The sequence below is a fragment of the Phascolarctos cinereus genome, unplaced genomic scaffold (assembly GCF_003287225.1).
Source record: "Phascolarctos cinereus isolate Bilbo 61053 unplaced genomic scaffold, phaCin_HiC Scaffold_726;HRSCAF=1367, whole genome shotgun sequence".
Lineage (NCBI taxonomy): Eukaryota > Metazoa > Chordata > Mammalia > Diprotodontia > Phascolarctidae > Phascolarctos > Phascolarctos cinereus.
In genome coordinates, this window is record NW_027556098.1 from 9,327,359 (window position 1) to 9,344,934 (window position 17,576).

Here is a 17,576-nt window from a genome sequence, read left to right on the forward strand (position 1 = left end):
CAGCCAAAAAAAGGATTAAGAACCCCTACCTGGTATGGTAGCTAACTGTGGGCCCATGAGTAAGTGGACAGATCCTCAGGTGCTATAGGCATTTGATATATTCAGCACTTCAGGATTCATTTGCCAGATGTTTCAAAAAATGGGTATATTCCAAGAGAATGAAAAAGATCATCAAAGGTATTTTTCTTTTTAAAAAAGGAAAAAGGAAGACATAAGCAACTGACAACCAATTTACCTACTTTCCATTTCCATAAAAAATTTTATTAGAATGGTTTATGAACACATCAAGAGCATTTTCAGGGAAATGTGGGAATGAGAAGGAAAGTATTCATAGACAAAAACAGGTGGTTTTGCTTTCTTTTTGTTTCCCTAGTATTAGCATAGTGCTTGACATGCAGTATGCATTAATGTTTATTGATTGATTTACTGATTGATTGATTGATTGGATTCATTGATCAATTGGTATCAGACTACACAATTGACGCAGTGGAAGATAATATAATATCCAAACCATAGGGACACGGACATTGGGATAGGACACTCCCAGATGAAGAAATTCCCTCTTCCAACATAAGATGACACCTTCTCTCCTGCAGAGGCGCCTATAGCAAAGTAAAGTGATTTGGTCAGGGTCGTACAACCAGAATATGTCACAGATTTAGAGCTGAAAGGGACTATATTACCCTGTCGTTTCACAAATGATGAAACTGAAGTTGAGAGAACTAAAGTGACCTGGCCAATGTCATACAATTAGTGAGTAGGATTCCTAGAATTCAAATCCAAATCTTCTGACTTGACTTCCACCTGAGTCTTTCTGGTTATGATTACAGCACTATCTGCTAGGCCATCTTGCCTCTCAGTATTCCACTATATTTAATAATAATAGTAGTAATCATTAATAATAATAATATTTTCTTTGACAGTGTGGTATAGTGGATTAAGAGTTGGCCTCAGAATCAGGAAAACCTGGATTCAAGTCCCACTGCTGACACATATATGCTATGAGATCATTAGCAAGTCATTCTGTCCAAGACAAAGAAAGAAGATGTTGACCTGCGCTGACAGAGAAAACTTCACCATTTCTGAGTTCCATATAGCAATGAAATTAGAGTTACAATCCTATCCCTATTTGATTCTGTAGAACAAAACGAAGCTTTAAAGGCTCTTCTCAGATAAAGAGTCTTCCACATGTATGTTCAAATAATAGAAGATTCTCTTAGTAATTACTTCAAAAATAACCCTGTTCAGTGGCGTCTTCAGTTTATCAAGTGAGCTTTTAAACATAGAGATATTTGTTAGCTAAAGTTATCAACAGTGTCATGGATGAAATCATTGATAAGGTTAAAAAAAAGGTTTTGGTTCAAAGCCAAAAGTATGTATAGAGTAATTTTACATATGTGTGTGTGTGTGTGTGTGTGTGTGTGTGTCTTTGTACCTATTGTACCTACCTATTTGTGTCTAATGGTAGTCATCTCTAGGTCTAGGGTGGGGAAGGAAGAAAAAAAGGAAAAAAAGAAATTTACATGATAACTTTGTTGTATATTTAGAGAGAATAGCAAGTTAGTTGTACATGGTAGATTTGCAGTTTCATGTGCAATCATCTGAGTTATTGTCTATGTTATGGAAATGCTTGTTTTGTTCCTTGTATTGAAAATAAAACAAAATTTTTAAAGATCCTAAAGGAGTCCAAAAACCCCCCAAAAGTACGGTACTTTTGGTTAGGCAGGCATACTATTTCCCTCTGTGTATACCCTAGTTGTGGTTGAAAGCTCTTCACAGACAATATTCGTACAGAACAAGGAAAGGGGGGGTTAGCACTATCGAGCAAAGCTCAGAAAGATGCTGAGATACTCTCCATCTTGAGTGATTCAAATTAAATTTGAAAGTCTTTGAACAAGTACAAATCTCTATGGATACATGGCGCATGGCTCTTTTGATCTATAGTGTGCCTTTTGACCCTTTAGATGTGATTGCTCCCCCACTGCTAGCCTATTCCTTCTGAGTCTATGGCATATCTCCTATGTCTGGCCCTTTTGTTCATAGTAGTTCATGATTACTGATTATTTTGCCAAACATTTGCTTCTGGCCTCTCACTGACTGAGATAATACCACTGCAAACTATCTTGTCAGCTCAAGCCAGGACAGTCTGGGCCAAGAAGCTGGGAGCAACCCAGCTACAGTCCCCTGACTTCCTGCCCATGGCATTGCCTTTGGCAGGGCCAGGGAAACACACAGATAGAAAATCTCAAAAATATTCCCATTCACAGATCATATTATATTAATTAAATCAGGCCCTAGAAGACTGCCTACCAACTTAATAAAATCCATAATTGCAAAGAGATTGGTCTAGGGGCAGCTAGGTGGCGCAGTGGATAGAGCACTGGCCCCGAAGTCAGGAGGACCCAAGTTCAAATCAGACCAAACACTTGACACTTACTAGCTGCATGACCCTGGGCAAGTCACTTAATCCCAATTGCCTGAAAAGAAAAAAAAAGAGATTGGTCTAACCACCCACATAGAACTAAAAAGTACACATTCCTCAGATTATTACATGCAGCTTACTGAGAAGCCTATTGAACTAGACCACCAGCAAGTATATTTTGGACTAGAATTGAATGTGGATAATGGACCAATCCCCAACTTGAATAAGAGAAAGAAGTTATCCTGGATCATTTTTCGAAAATTATGGAGTGCTTTCAATGGCTCCAACCTGCTTTCTCCTGCCTTTGCACAAGCCCATCTCTTTACCAGGAGGCAGAGAATATACATGTATATAACTCTTACTATGTGCCAGGCACTGTGCTAATCAGATATTATCTTATTCGATCTTTACTACAACTAATATCTTTCTGGAGATGCTATAATGCTACAAGTCACATTAACGTCACAGTCTTAGAAGGCTTGTCATTTAAAAGGACCTAAAGGGCAATTGAAAGACTCATGATGGGCACAAGCAAGATACAGTATGTCATCTGCAAATGAGAAGTGGCCTTGAAGACCTTATTCATCAAGGGTTTGTGTGACCTGAAAGGGAAGTTGGCCAGTCATGTTTTGGGAATTAGAGACAACAAAAGGGCAACCTGACTGATTTACTGATGCTTTTGAGATCTGAAAAGACTAAGACGCAGGCATCCAGCATACAGTGTGGATCTTTCTTGGAGTATTACTGGGAAAATAAGATCATGAATCACATAAGTTAAGGTCATGGGAGAGTTATAATCTATGTGAGTGAAGGGAAGCTCCCCTCCTCCCCCAGCTGAAATCACAGGTCTACCAAAATACCCAAGAATAACTAAATGAATACATAAAGATGTTGCTATTAATCCAGTATTAGGAGGACACTTGAATCACCCTTACATTGCATTGAGCCATCCACAGTCTCATGGCAAATAGCACAAATTCGTCAAACATCTGGCTAGGGTTTGGAATAGAGTCCAGGGTCATGGAGCGGTTTCTTCTGTATGAGGCCATAGGATGCACAAAGGGATTCAATCCTCTCCTGTATTAGTACTTTGCTTTGGAGAGCTGAGCAAACCAGGCCAGACAGGATGTAAGGAGAAAACAAATCATCTGCCTCTCAGAAAGATGTCATCTTCTTTATTGTTCCTTCTCCCCAGCCCTTTTTCATTTGCTCTTCTTTGCCTCAAACAAAGAATGGCCCACTGCTTAGATACAGCTGTTTTCTCTAAGGGTAGCTTTTTTACTGAAGGAATTTTCATTTCCTTCTCTTAGAGAGTTGGTGGTTGGTATTTTTTTCCATTTACTTCCTTAGAGGACACTTTAAGGTCATCTATCTCCCCCCCACCACCTAAAAAAATCTATTGAGTCTCATGCCTAATACTGTGTTGAAAATCAGAAGCAGTAGAGTTCAGCTTTGTTTTGTGAAAGATAATTGGGGCAGCTAGGTTGGCACAATGGATAGAGCTCCAGGCTTGTATTCAGGAGGACCTGAGTTCAAATCTGGCCTCAGACACTTGACACTTACTAATGACCCGGGGCAAGTCGCTTAACCTCAATTGCCTCACCAAAAGCAAAAAAAAAAAAAAAGAGAGAGAGAGAGAGAGAGAGAGAATAAAGCATTTAAAGAGTACTGGTATGGGAGTCAGAAGATCTGGGTTCAAATTCCAGGAATCCTATTCACTAATTGTGTGACCTTGGCCAGGTCACTTTAATTCTCTATGCCTCAGTTTTATCATTTGTGAAATAAAGGGGTATTAAGATCCCTTTGGCCTCTAAATTTAAGACCCCATCCTATGAGCCTGTGACCCTAACTTTACAAAGTAGATTTACTTTTTATACACAGACGAATTTTAAGAGCTTACACACACACACACACACACACACACACACACACACACACACACACACACACTATCCTGCCTCCATTTTGAATGAATGAAACTCTCTACTGCCAAAAAAAGAAAAGAAAAAAAATTGGTTTTTAAATGATATCACCTGAAGAAAAAAATATTATTTTTTCAGAGGAAATTGCTCTAACACTGCTTGCTGTTTTCTAAAGATTTCCCCCAATCTGGTAAAAAATGAAAACTTTACTTTAACAAAACCTGCAGGAAAATTAACTTTAATTTTCTGTTATCTGGATGCTGTCATCTATTTCTGCTTCCTTTTGTTTTCTCAATAAAAGAAAACAGAAAATGTCACATATTCTGGAGAGAATAAAACCAACCTTTTAATTTTCAGATGCAGTACCAAAGGACAAACTACAGAGTAAGAGTTTTATCTTTTCTTCCTTAAGAAAAGAAGGAAATGTCATTAAAAAACTGAAATTGATTATATTCTAAAATCAAATGGAAAATTTCATGCCAGAACTATTGCTTGGAATCTAAATGCTTCTCTAATGTTCAAGGTTCAGTGAAGCTGGTTGTTAAGTAAATGAGTTTTATACACATACGCTACTTTCAAAGATTTGATTTGCCTTAGAAAACTGAGGCTAAATTAGGCCCACATTTGGAAATTGCAGAAAAGCTTGGAGTATCTTCTTATTTAGGATTTGCATAGACATTCATATTTTCTATGCACCTACAATCATGTACTAGTTATTAAACAAAAGTTCTGTGACATCAGTCAGCACTACCATCCCCAGGAATTCCAAAAGGCAGGAAGTCCTGCATGCTCATCCTTCTCCATCCCCTTACAGACTGATTTCACTACATTGTAAGCTACATTGTAAGTCATAAACTTATAGAATGGTGAGAGTTAGAAGGGGCATTGACGCTTGTCTAGCCCAAGCACTTCATTTTACAGAGGAAATTGAGACCCAGAGAGGTAAAAGTAATGGATTCAGGGTCATACACCTAATTACTGGAAGACTCAGGACTCATAGTGATTACAAAAATACCATTATTATTTTTGAAGTTCTTGGATAACCACAGGACAGCCTATGGGCTCTGATGGCCTTGAGCATGTTGGTTGCCCTGTGGCTAAGTTGTGGAAGGTCATGGACTCATTCCACTAGATAATCATAGATTAGTTGCCATACATTTCCCAGAAGGAAATACCTACATCAATGGAATCATAGGATCCATTTGATTACTTCAAGGTTACCATTCTCTGAATTGGAAGGGACCTCAGGGGTCATCTATTTAACTTCTACTTGAATAGGAAACCCCCTCTGCACATTCCTCCAAAATTGACATCTAACATTTATTGAAAGATCATTGAGCAGCACATATATGATTCAGATCATAGATTTAAAATTTGGGAAGACATTGGAGATCATCTAATCCAACCCTGTCATTTAACAGATAAGGAAACTAAGGACCAAGGGGAAATAACTGTCTAAGGTCACATAGGTATTACATGAGTTTCTCTGCATTCAACACTCTTCCTGAAGTTCAGCCTGATCAGATCATTTCACCTCCCATTCAATAAATTCCAATGGACCCCTAAAGCCTCCAGGATCAATATAAAATCCTCTGTTACCTTCAAAGCTCTTCAACAACAACAACATCCTTTCCTACCTATCCAGTCTTTTTACAATTTACATCCCTCATTCTTCAATCCAGTCATACTGTCCTCAAGACATGCTATCTCTCAATTCCTGGCATTTTCACTGGCTATGCTTCATGCTTGGGATGCTCTCTCCCTCCTCCTCTCCACTTCTTGACTTCCCTGGCTTCCTTCAAGGCCCACTTAAAATCCTGCCTTCTATGGGAAGTCTTTCCTAATCCCTTTGAATTCTAGTGACTTCCCTCTTTTGAGTATTTCCCATTTATCCTGTGTATAGTTGTTTGTGTGGAGTTGTTTGCATGTTATCTTCCCCAATTAACTGAGAATTCCTTCAGAGTAGAGATCAATTTTTACATTTCTTTGTATCCTGAGTGGTTAGTCCAAATGCCTGGCACATAGTAGGGTAGTAAGTGTTTAATAAATGTTTATTGACTAAAAACAAATGAGACAAGAGGCACAAAGACATTAGATGCACCCAGCCTCTTATTTCACCTCAGTATTTAGGGAAACTTTGTCTGTAGGAAATGCTGAATGGTTTCTGTCAGCCAATGTTTGGGCTCTGGCTAGTGCTGGGGTTGGGGGTGGAGCAGTAGAAGGGGATGGCAATGACTGGGGGAAGAGAAAGACAAATATGGTTAGTACTATGCAATGAAAATGTTATAAACTCCAAATGATCAGCTTAACCTCATACCAATCTCAGGATTTTTGAAAGCTGTCTGAAAGGCTTTTCTTTTTAAAGGTATTCACAGTTTTAAAGAGAAATGATGAAGCCGATCAAAGATCGTGTGATCTGCAGCTTCCAAAATTGAAGTTTCTCTCACATAACATATGTGGGAAAGTGATTTTCCCTCCCTACCCCCAACTTTGTAGCAAAGCAGAGAAGTCTAGTGTGGGGTTGACATTTTACATTGATTATGGTTTCTCCAACCAAACCTATGTGTTCTGGATCACCAGTAAAAAGTGAATTCATTCCATCTATTTTTATTACTTCATATTGCCAACAATTAGTTATCCACAAAGCTCTTTGGGCAAGCCACAATAGAGTGCTAAGTGTTATTCTGAAGTCTATATGCACTTAAAAACCAAAGCACAGAAATAAACTCAAGGAGGGATGCTCCATTATGTCTTTGAGATGAATATGGTGAAACATAGTCTTGCATCATTTAATGAGAGTATGACATTGGGATCATAATGTGCTGAGAACACAAGCAACATCACATTAAGTCAATGTCACATTAAGTCAGCATTACGTTTATTGTGGCTTAGAGAGCTTCTTTTCCAAAGCCCTCATTTTATGGGGAGGACCACAGAAACCAAGATAGTTGAGGGGGTTTGTCCAAAATATTAATTAGCTACATTTTTATAGTATACAAAGCACTTTCATTTATATTCATGTGATCATAACTTAAACATGAAAGAGACAAGATCTTTTAGTTCATCTCCCTTGTTTTATAGATGAAAGTCAAAAGCTGAGAAGCAGTAAGTGAAAAGTGAACAGTTCTTTTCTGACTGATTGCGCAAAGGCAAACCTTTTCAAAAGGGTGACTTGTATAACCTTAATGGGTCATAGAAATTTTGATCCCTTATAAAGCTGATAGCAGAGTGTATATTCACTTGCATTTCTGGGATCTACAGTATTATGTGTTCTACTTATTGTATTACCAAAAATTATTTGACTAAGGTTCCTACACTACCCATGGAGGATGAGGGGAAGGTGATAAATAAGATGTCAGGTGCCTAAGTTTGGAGATACCAGGGTATCCATCTTACCCAAAAATGTGCATCTGCCAAAGGAGCCTGCCTCATCAGGGACCAGTGAAGGCTCATCAAGTGGGAAGCGGGGGAAGGAGTGGACAAGGTGAGGACAAGTAGGTTGTTTTTTGGGTCCCAAGAGCTCTGAGTACTAAGGTCCTATGACTTCTCATACATAAAATAAAGAATAACTAAAAGAAGGAATGACTCAGAAGTAACATTCAAGGATACATGTCAACACTAACACTTTGATATTCTCTGTGTCCAAGGCCTCAGGCCATTGAAAAACACAGTCCAGGACAATTTTTTTTTCTCACAGGAACATAAACTCAGACATATAGGGAAAGCTACCCAGGAAAACCATATCACCTCCAGGTACACTGCACTGACACAGTGAGGTCCCACGTAACTCTCTCATTCTCCTTCATTCCTTCAAGGACAACAAATTCTACAAGAGCAATATTACTGGGAAGTAATTAAACACCAACCAAAAAGGTCACCTGGATGGAAAGATTTCCAACATGGGAGAGAAGACCAATGCCCTCATCAGGGCTACTACTATCAGTAACTGTTGTCTTCTTGTCCCACCTTGGAAATCTGAACGTAAACTTAGTGGAGACTAGATGTGTAAAAAGGATGAAAGGAGCCAGAGCTGTGGGTGCTGGTGGATTGGAAAGACTGACAGTGGGGATAAAAAGCCTCAAGCAAGACAAAGGAGGCCTTGCAGCATAGCCTGGTCATGACATGATGGATACAAAACTGTAGCAAAAGGAGAATTCTTATGTTCCATCTATAATATTCCATATAAAATGAATTAGTTGTTCTGGGCTATTCCTCTCCTTTCTTTTGAACCGATTTAAGATAATGGTTTCAGCCTTTGGGTAGTCATGCCTTGGAGACTGCCAAAGAATCAGTCCTTCCCACTAGTGGTGGGACTAGGATATGGTTACTGACACACTTGGATTATTTGAACTCTCCCGTATAAGAGGTTAGACTGTAGTAACTGAAGAACAAATTGAGGTGCTATGGATGGATATTGGATAAGTAAAGAGTATTTCTTTTGTAGGAGGCCAGGCATCCTAGTTGTCAGAGGGGATTTTGGGTCACCTTAAGTTCATAATGGAGACTTTCATGAGACTAGAGTACAACCAGACATCAGGCTAGCAAGTAGGTCTCTGTGTGACTCAGAGAATCACTTTAGGGAAAAACTAAGACCAAAAATGAATCGTGAATGATGTTCTCTTTTATTTTCTTTGTTTTTTGAATAAAATTCAACATTCTTCCAAAGTACTGTGAATAGGGGAGAAGTGCATACTCATTAGTTGGGAAAACAGCCTTGGTATACTAGAAGGTGCTATGCAGATTTTCCCAGATTTCTTAACTGGAAATATATATGCAAGTCAAAAGAAGTGAGAAAGATCTCCAAAAGGTCTTTGTTTCTTTATGTAAAGATGCTCTCTGATCCAAGGGTTTAAAAACCATTTCATAGTCTTTTGACTACCTCTGACTTTCTGTGCTCTACATTTTCACTTAAACACTATAGAATGAAGCATCCCATTAGTGACTACTTTCTTTTCTGCTTATTAAAATCACTTTTTCTGTGTCACCATTTATTTCTTCACCTTTTTCCAGGACATTGGCAGTTATCAGAGAAGGGTATTAGTACACTTTAAGTGTCTAAAGTTTCCAGGCTTTGTTCTAACTCCTTGGCAGTATTCAAGGGCATAGTGAAGAATTCATTTCAATGAAATAAATATTAATTAAGTACCTACTATGGGTAAAACACTAGCTCAAGGAGAGATAAAATGACAGAAGTTAGTATAGTCCCTGCCTTCAAGGGTCTTATAATCCAATAGGGGAGACTAGTTATAGGCATAAATAACTGTGATATATGAGAGAAAAGGCAGCTAGGTGTCACAATGGGCCTGGAGTCAGGAAGACTCATCTTCCTGAGTTCAAATCCAGCCTCAGACACTTACTATGTAAATCACCCTGGACAAGTCACTTTGCCTTAGTTTCCTCATCTGTAAAATGAACTGGAAAGGAAATGGTAAACCACTTCAGTATCTTTGCCAAGAAAACCTCAAATGGGGTCATAAAGAATTGGATAGGACTAGAAATGACTGAACAACAACAGCATGAAGGAAAAGAAGAGATGCAGAAAAGGGGCTATATTTGCAGAAAGGAGGTGTTTTTTTTAATAAGTGGTAGATCAGAGAAGGCATCCTAAAAAAATAATGAAAGTGGATATGATCCACAAAAATAGGAGTTAAAGTGGTTTTGTGATGAACAGAGAGAGAGAGAAGAAAAATTTGTATAGATCACAGAGTGTGGAACGGAAGGAATGTACAATGTGACTGTAAAGGCAGGTTGGGAAAAAGTAGGGGAGGTCTCAAAAAGTCAGAAAAAAGAAGGATACTTTTTCCTAAAAGGAATAGGAAGCCACCAGAGCTTATTGAGTAGGGGAATGGCATGGTTGGACCTGTATGTAAGGAAAATCATTGTGGCAGCAGATGGATGGACTGAAGTAGTAAGAGACTTGAGACAGAAATACTAATTGGGAAGCCATTGCAAAAATGTAGGTAAAAGGTGATAAGGGTCTGAACTGAGGTGATGACTGAGCAGAGATAATGGCTTAAATGCAAGCAGAGGTATAAATGACAAGATTTGGTAACTTATTTGATATATCAGGCAAGGGGAAATGAGGAGTTGAAGACTGAAGAGGGATGAGTTGTGGGGTGGGGAAGGGGAGAAGACAATGAAGATAATGAGTTGTTTTGGATATGTGGAATTTGAGATGTCTCTGGGACAACCAGTTTGAAATATACAAATGTCCATCACCAAGGGTGATGACAAGGCTTACATGGGAGAGAAGAATGAGCCAGGTGCTGTAGTCCTTGAATACATGTTGTCATGATTTTCATAATTTTGTTAACATGCTTACTAATTTTGTGAAGTTGTTACATTTGTGTTAGAGAAGTTGGCATCCTTTTCTCAGCACCTTCTCCCTACACTGGGACATGCCGTCAAGGCACAATGCTAAAGTTGTGATATTCCCAATACTATCCAAGGTAACAGGCAGCAATTGTCCTAAGCATAGAATTATTATTTCAACTCAAGAGAAAACACAAAGAGAAGTTATCTTACAAGAAAGAAAAGTTCCTACCTTTAAGAACGAAAAATGGAATGTGACAAAAGCAATTTTAGTTGCCGTAGGTGCTCTTTTTAAATATACAAAAGCCCCCGTGTGGGAAGCATTGTTAATTAAGAATCTTTGCCAAGAAAGAAAGTCTGATGGGTGAATGTCTTTATGGCTATATTAAATGCATTTTGATACTATGTCAAAGAGGAAAGGAAACCAAGTTGTCTTTGGAATGCCTTTGTACATCAGTTCCTTCTCAACAGGAAGAAATGGAGTTGATTTTTTTGGAGTACTGAAAATCAGAATTGAAGCCAAAATTTTAAAACTGACTTACTGAATGAAAAAAAATTAATATAGCTATTCTGTATTTGAGAACATTATAATAAATTTGTACAACTTTATATCAAGTAAGATTTTTGACTTGTGTCAACCTGTCTAAGCAAGGTCTGAAATGGGGCCCTTTCCATGGCATATAAATACAGAGGAATATTAATATGCTGTGAGAAATGACAAGAATTCAGAGAAACTGATGCAGAGTAAAATGAACAATTGACACAATGTTCATAATAATATAAAAGAAAACAGCATTGAAAGACACCAGAACTCTGATCAATGCAGTTGATCTTGATCTCAGAAAATAGATGGCTAACAAAAAAAAAAAGAAAATAGATGGTGAAGTATAGTTCCTTCCTCATATCAGAGAAGGAAGGGTTTATAGGTATGGAATAAATCACATATTGCCAGGTATGATCAACGTATGGGTTTATTTTGCTTAACTCTGTCTCTTTCTTATTAGGGACATTTTGGGATGAGGAGGTAAATAGAGAAGTTCTTGAGACATGATATTGAAGTCAACAAAAAAGGCATCAATAAAAAAAGTTCTTTTAAATGTTTTATTTTCACAGAGTTGAATGCATCTGCATGCTGAGTTTTTCTTATGATTTTAGGGGACAAGCAAGAGACAGACCCTTAAATAAGATGGATCTTGGAATTCAAGATATTAAAGAAGGAATAGTCCTTATGAAGTGCTAATTATGTGCAAAAATATGTTAAGTACTAGTAATAGGAATATAAAATTGAAGCAATCCTTACCCTCAGGGAACTTACATTTTAATGGGGAAGAATAGCACATATAGAAGAGTGGTGGGCAGCTAAGGGAGCTAGGGTCAGGAAAGTCACAATGAAGGAGAGTGGAAGGAGGGTAGTCATTCGACAGGCTTTTCCATTTGCAATGGTAGTGTTATTCTGACAACAATTCTCATAGTAAGGGCTAGAAGGTGGAAGTGGGAGGAGGCCAGTGAAAGGATGAAAATTACCCAAATACAGATGAATATACAGTGTCCCAGAGAGTACAAAGCTGAGGGGCTTAGTTCTTTCCAGATCGCAGTATGAGACAAACAGACAGCCAAAAAGAAAACAAAGTATCCAGCAAAGGGTCTCCATCTTTAAGACTAATAAGAAGTCACAAATAACAGGTGGGAAACATCTAGGTCATTGATGAGCCCTTCTTTTTAATCATTTATCTTTCAGTCATCTTCTACATCCTGATAACAACCAAAGAAAAAGAAGTACAAAGTGGTTCCCATATTTGAAAACTACTTCTTAATTTTCCCCAAAAATTCAGCTGCTAAGCAGACGGTTAAAAATTACATAGGTCTATAATCATTCTGTTTATGAAGGTTGAATCTGGGAATGAAAGTTCAGCTGAATTCAAGAATCTTAAAAACTAAAGAAAATCTTTGATCTAATTCTCTCCCTATGAATAACAGGAAGGAAAGAAGCCTTTGTAAAATTGAGTTCTTACATAGCTCCATAACTTAACCTGGGAGTGGTAGACCACATAGTTTTCAAAAGATGCATGTGCCCCTGGTCTCACAGTTGTCAAAGTAGTATTCTGTGAAGGGATCAGTTGTGACATCTATAATTCTACTACCCAGAAACTATGCCATGGACTATTCCTTCAAGTGGTTCTCAAGTTGGAGGTAATGGCCTTCATCTTTTCCTTCACCCTGAAATGTGAAAGCACAGCATTCTTTTATATGTATATATATATATATATATATATATATATATATATATATATATATATATATATATAGAGAGAGAGAGATTTAGCAATTTATTTTCTCCCAATTACATGTAAAACAATTTTAACATTCCTTTTTTTAAATTTCAAATTCCAAATTCTCTCCTCTTTTTTCCCTCCCTCCTCATTGAGAAGGCAAACAATTTGATATAGGGTATACATATGCCATCATGCAAAACATATTTCCATATTAGTCATGTTCTGAAAGGAAACACAAACCAAGAAAAAAAAATCCAAGAAAAATAGTTTTTGAAAAGTATTCATCAATCTGTATTCAGACTCCATCAGTTCTTTTTCTGGGGATGGATAGAATTTTTCATCATGACTCCCTTGGAATTGTCTTGGATCATTGTATTGCTGAGAATAACTAAATCATTCATAGTTGATCATCATACTATATTGCTACTACTGTGTACAATGTTCTCCTGGTCCTGCTCACTTCACTTTGCATCATTTCATGTGAGTCTTGGGTTTTTCTTCCTGCTTGTCATTTCTTTTAGCACAATAATATTCCATCACAATCATATACAACAACTTTTTCAGCCTTTCTCCAATTGATGGGCTTCCCCTCAACTTCCATTTCTTTGCCACCACAAAAAAGAGTTGCTATAAATGTTTTTTGTACATATGGGTCCTGTTCCTTTTTTCTTTTTTTTTATCTCTTTTGAGATACAGACCTAGTAGCGGTATTGCTGGGTCGAAGAGTATGCATAGTTTTATAGTCCTTTGGGCATAAATCCAGTTCACAACTTCACCAACAGTTCACTAGTATCTCAATTTTCCCATATCCACTCCAATGTTTGTCATTTTCCTTTACTATCATATCAGCCAATCTGATTGGATGGTACTTTAGTGTTGTTTTAATTTGTATTTCTCTAATCAATAGTGATTTAGAGCATTTTTTCATATGGCTATAGATAGCTTTGATTACTTTGTCTGAAAACTGCCTGTTCATATCCTTTGACCATTTATCAATAGGGGGATGGCTCTTTTTTTTTTCTTATAAATTTAACTCAGTTCTCTATATATTTGAGAAATAAACCTTTATCAGAAAAACTTGCTGTAAATTTTTTTTCACAGTTATAATTACAGTGTGTTTCCCGCCATCCATTTCCCCCCATTTATCCTACTCTCTCTCCTTTCACTCTGTCCATCTTTGCTGCTGATGGATGTCTGTCAGCCTAGGGTTTTGCCTCCTGGAGTTGTACTTCCCAGAGTTGTGTTGAAGCACCAGGTGATTTCTCTGCTTGAGAATGCCATCGCCGGTGGTGATTTTCTGAGCTGGTGTCTACTGATTCCCCTGCCTATATTGAGGCTCTCAGGAGGGTCTGGTGTTGGCACTTACCTGCTCCACCAACCTGGGTCTCAGGATCTCCCTCTGGCATGCTGAGGTAGGGCTTGCCACTGGCTTGCTGGAGAACCTCCTATCCTGTACTGCTTCTCCTGCCCCAGAGCAAGAGGGGCCTTTCCCGTTAATCCCCCAAGCTTCCTGGGCTACAAGACTTCAGTGCCCTGTCTTTTTTGCTGGCTTTGGGCTTTTCCTGGGTCGATATTTTCTGGACTTTCAGAGGTCAAAAAGATAAGGTGAGAGCAACTTACTTCTTACTCTGCCATCTTGGCTCTTGGAAGTGGAACACCAACTCTGCTTTTTAAAGAGTTTTTCTCTCCACTGGATTTTTATATCCCCTTTTACCATTTGGTATATTGTGTGTGTGTGTGTGTGTGTGTGTGTGTGTGTGTTTAAGGTGTTATTTTCTTCAGTATTTTTTTGTGCCTCCATTACTAGCTGTTGACACTTTTTTCATGATTTACTTGCACCATTCTCATTTCTTTCCCCAATTTTCCCTCTACCTCTCTTATTTGATTTTTAAAATCCTTTTTGAGCTCTTCCAAGAATTTTGGGGGGGGACAGTTAGGTGGCACAGTGGATAGAGCACCGGCCCTGGAGTCAGGAGGACCTGAGTTCAAATCTGGCCTCAGACACTTGACTTACTAGCTGTGTGACCCAGGACAAGTCACTTAATCCCCTTACCTAGCCAAAAAAAAAAAAGAATTTGGGGGGGGGCATTAAGACCAGTTTACATTTTTCTTTGTGGCTGTGTATGTAGCAGCTTCAACTTTGTTGTCTTTTTCTGAGTTTGTGTTTTCATCTTCCCCATCACCATAGTAACTTTCTACAGTCAGGATCCTTTTCATTGTTTGCTCATTTTTCCAGAATACTTCTTGACTTTTAACTTTATATTAAAGTTTGGCTCTGCTCCTGGGATGGAGGGGACTTCAGCTTTTTTGTGTAGCTATTTTCAGACCTAGTTCTGGGGGTCTGTAAGCTTTCAGTTCTTCCATGGTGGTATGATCTAAGGAGAGGTGTGCTTACTGCTCTTCTGGCCTATGCTCTGGTCTGTGAGTGAGCACAAGCATTCTTTTCTGTCCTGAAACTGCGGCCGTGGTCCCCACTCCCCTATAATAGATTGGTGTGTCAGTGCTCTCCCTTTCTTTGAGACTGCAGCCCAGGGCTGCAATGTGGATCTCAGTATAGGCAATGCAGCACAGGCAGAAAAGGGATGCTTATGATCTCCTTCTGACCAGTTGTCTAACCCCCTCACCATCTGTGGACTGAGAGCTCCAGAAGCAGCCACTGCCACCACTAATTTGGTCACCCCCCAGGGCTTGCTGTGGCTTTGCTGAGGCACATTCTGCACTGGTACAATGTGCACTGGACTGGGCTCCACTCTCACATTGATGGATAGACCTTTCCTGCTGAACTTCTAAATTGTCTTGGGCTAGAAAATTGTTTTACGCCACCTTTTTGTGGGTTCTGCCACTACAGAATTTGTTTTGAGGCATTATTTGAAGTTGCTTGGAGAGGAATCTTAGAAAGCTCAGGTGAGTCCCTGCCTTTCCTCTGCCATCTTGACTCTGCTTTGGGATGGGGGTTGAGGGAAGAGCCTGGAAGGATATGAAGTAGAAAGAAGGATAAAGAACAAGGACTTTTCCATTAATACTAGTAACCTCTTACTAACTGAGGAAAAAAGAAATAAAAATGCTGGGTTACTACTTTCCTAATCTTTTCAAATTCCTTCCCCACCCCAAGGACTTTCCTAAAGGCAGATAAAGATTGGTCAACAAAGTTTCTCCCTGCATTCTGAAGAGTTACTAATTTCCTGTAACCCCTTAGAATTAACTCTTCCTCACTATTCAGTAACCTAGCAATTCTAAAATTTCTAACTCTGTTTGGGGGAAAGTCAAGATGACACTTTTCAAACTCTTAATATCCTTCATGAGCTCAATTATAATCAAGTTTCGAGAATACTTCCAAGGATGAAACATTTTACTGGAAGACAATTTGTCTACTTTAAATGTCATTAAAGTGTGATTGGCAGAGCATCCTTGGGGAGTTGATACACAGAAGTAGAATAACAGCATTTCTTGTAGGTAGGTGTATTTCAACTGATTTTAAATTGCCAAACCACTTTCCCCAAAGAAACCAAGTAAAACTGGGAAATAAAGACTATTATTGTTAAATAAGAAACATTCTTTAATATCTATATTTGGCCTGGCAAGAGTTTACATAAGATTATATCATCAGGCTCAAGAGAAGCTCAGGGCATGATAGCATATTCCCCAAATCCCCAAAATACTTTTGATGATTTAATGTAATGCTTTCAGATTAAAACTGTTCTTTAGGCCATAGAGAGTCCCCATTACCCTTCCTATTTCTCACACCCAAATAAGCTGATATTTGTATAGTACTTTATGACTTATAAAATATAATCTTAGAATCATAGAATCATAATTGATTACATTGATATAGTACTTTAATGTTTCCAAAGTGCTTTACAAATAATATCTCATTTTATCCTCACAACACTGTGGGAGGTAGGTGCTATTATTATCCCAATTTTACAGATGGGAAAATGAAGACAGACAGAGATAAGTGACTTGCCCAGGGTCATTCAGCTAGCAAGTACCTGAAGCTGGATTTAAACTCAGATTTCTCTGACTCCAGGTCCAGCTGGACTCTACCTAGCTGCCTTAGAGGGAGGTTAAATGATGAACCTAAAGTAAAACAAGTGGTTGAAATTTGAACATGGATCCTCTTACTTACTAAGCTAGTGCTCTTTCTGCTGTACTAGGCTTAAAAACCATTTAATTCCACGATTGCCAACTTTCTTCTAGTGTAAGGACCCTTATATATGTATTAAAATAACATTAAAAAATTGTGAAACTCGCAAAGAGAGTTGTACTCTAAGTATCCATTAGTCTAAAAAAAATACATAAAGACAGAAGTATTCAGTGAAACTTTCAAATGAATATTTTATTGATCATACATTTTATTGATGATTTTATTGATCAAGAGCAGTGCTCAGACCTGTAAGACATGTTATTTATTCATCTACCACAGAAGTTATGTTTGCTTATTTATAGATTTTCTGACACCTTGCAAAAATTCCACTGTTTTTCAGGTGCCTGTGGACCATAGATTGTGTAATATTGATGTAATCCAAGCCATCATTTTATTTGTTTTGTTTTAAGACTGAGTGTTTCTATTTTTGCTCAGGCTAAAAGTGCAAGGGCTACTCTAGTCTTGATCCCACTACTGTTTGGCACCAGAACTTTGACCTACCT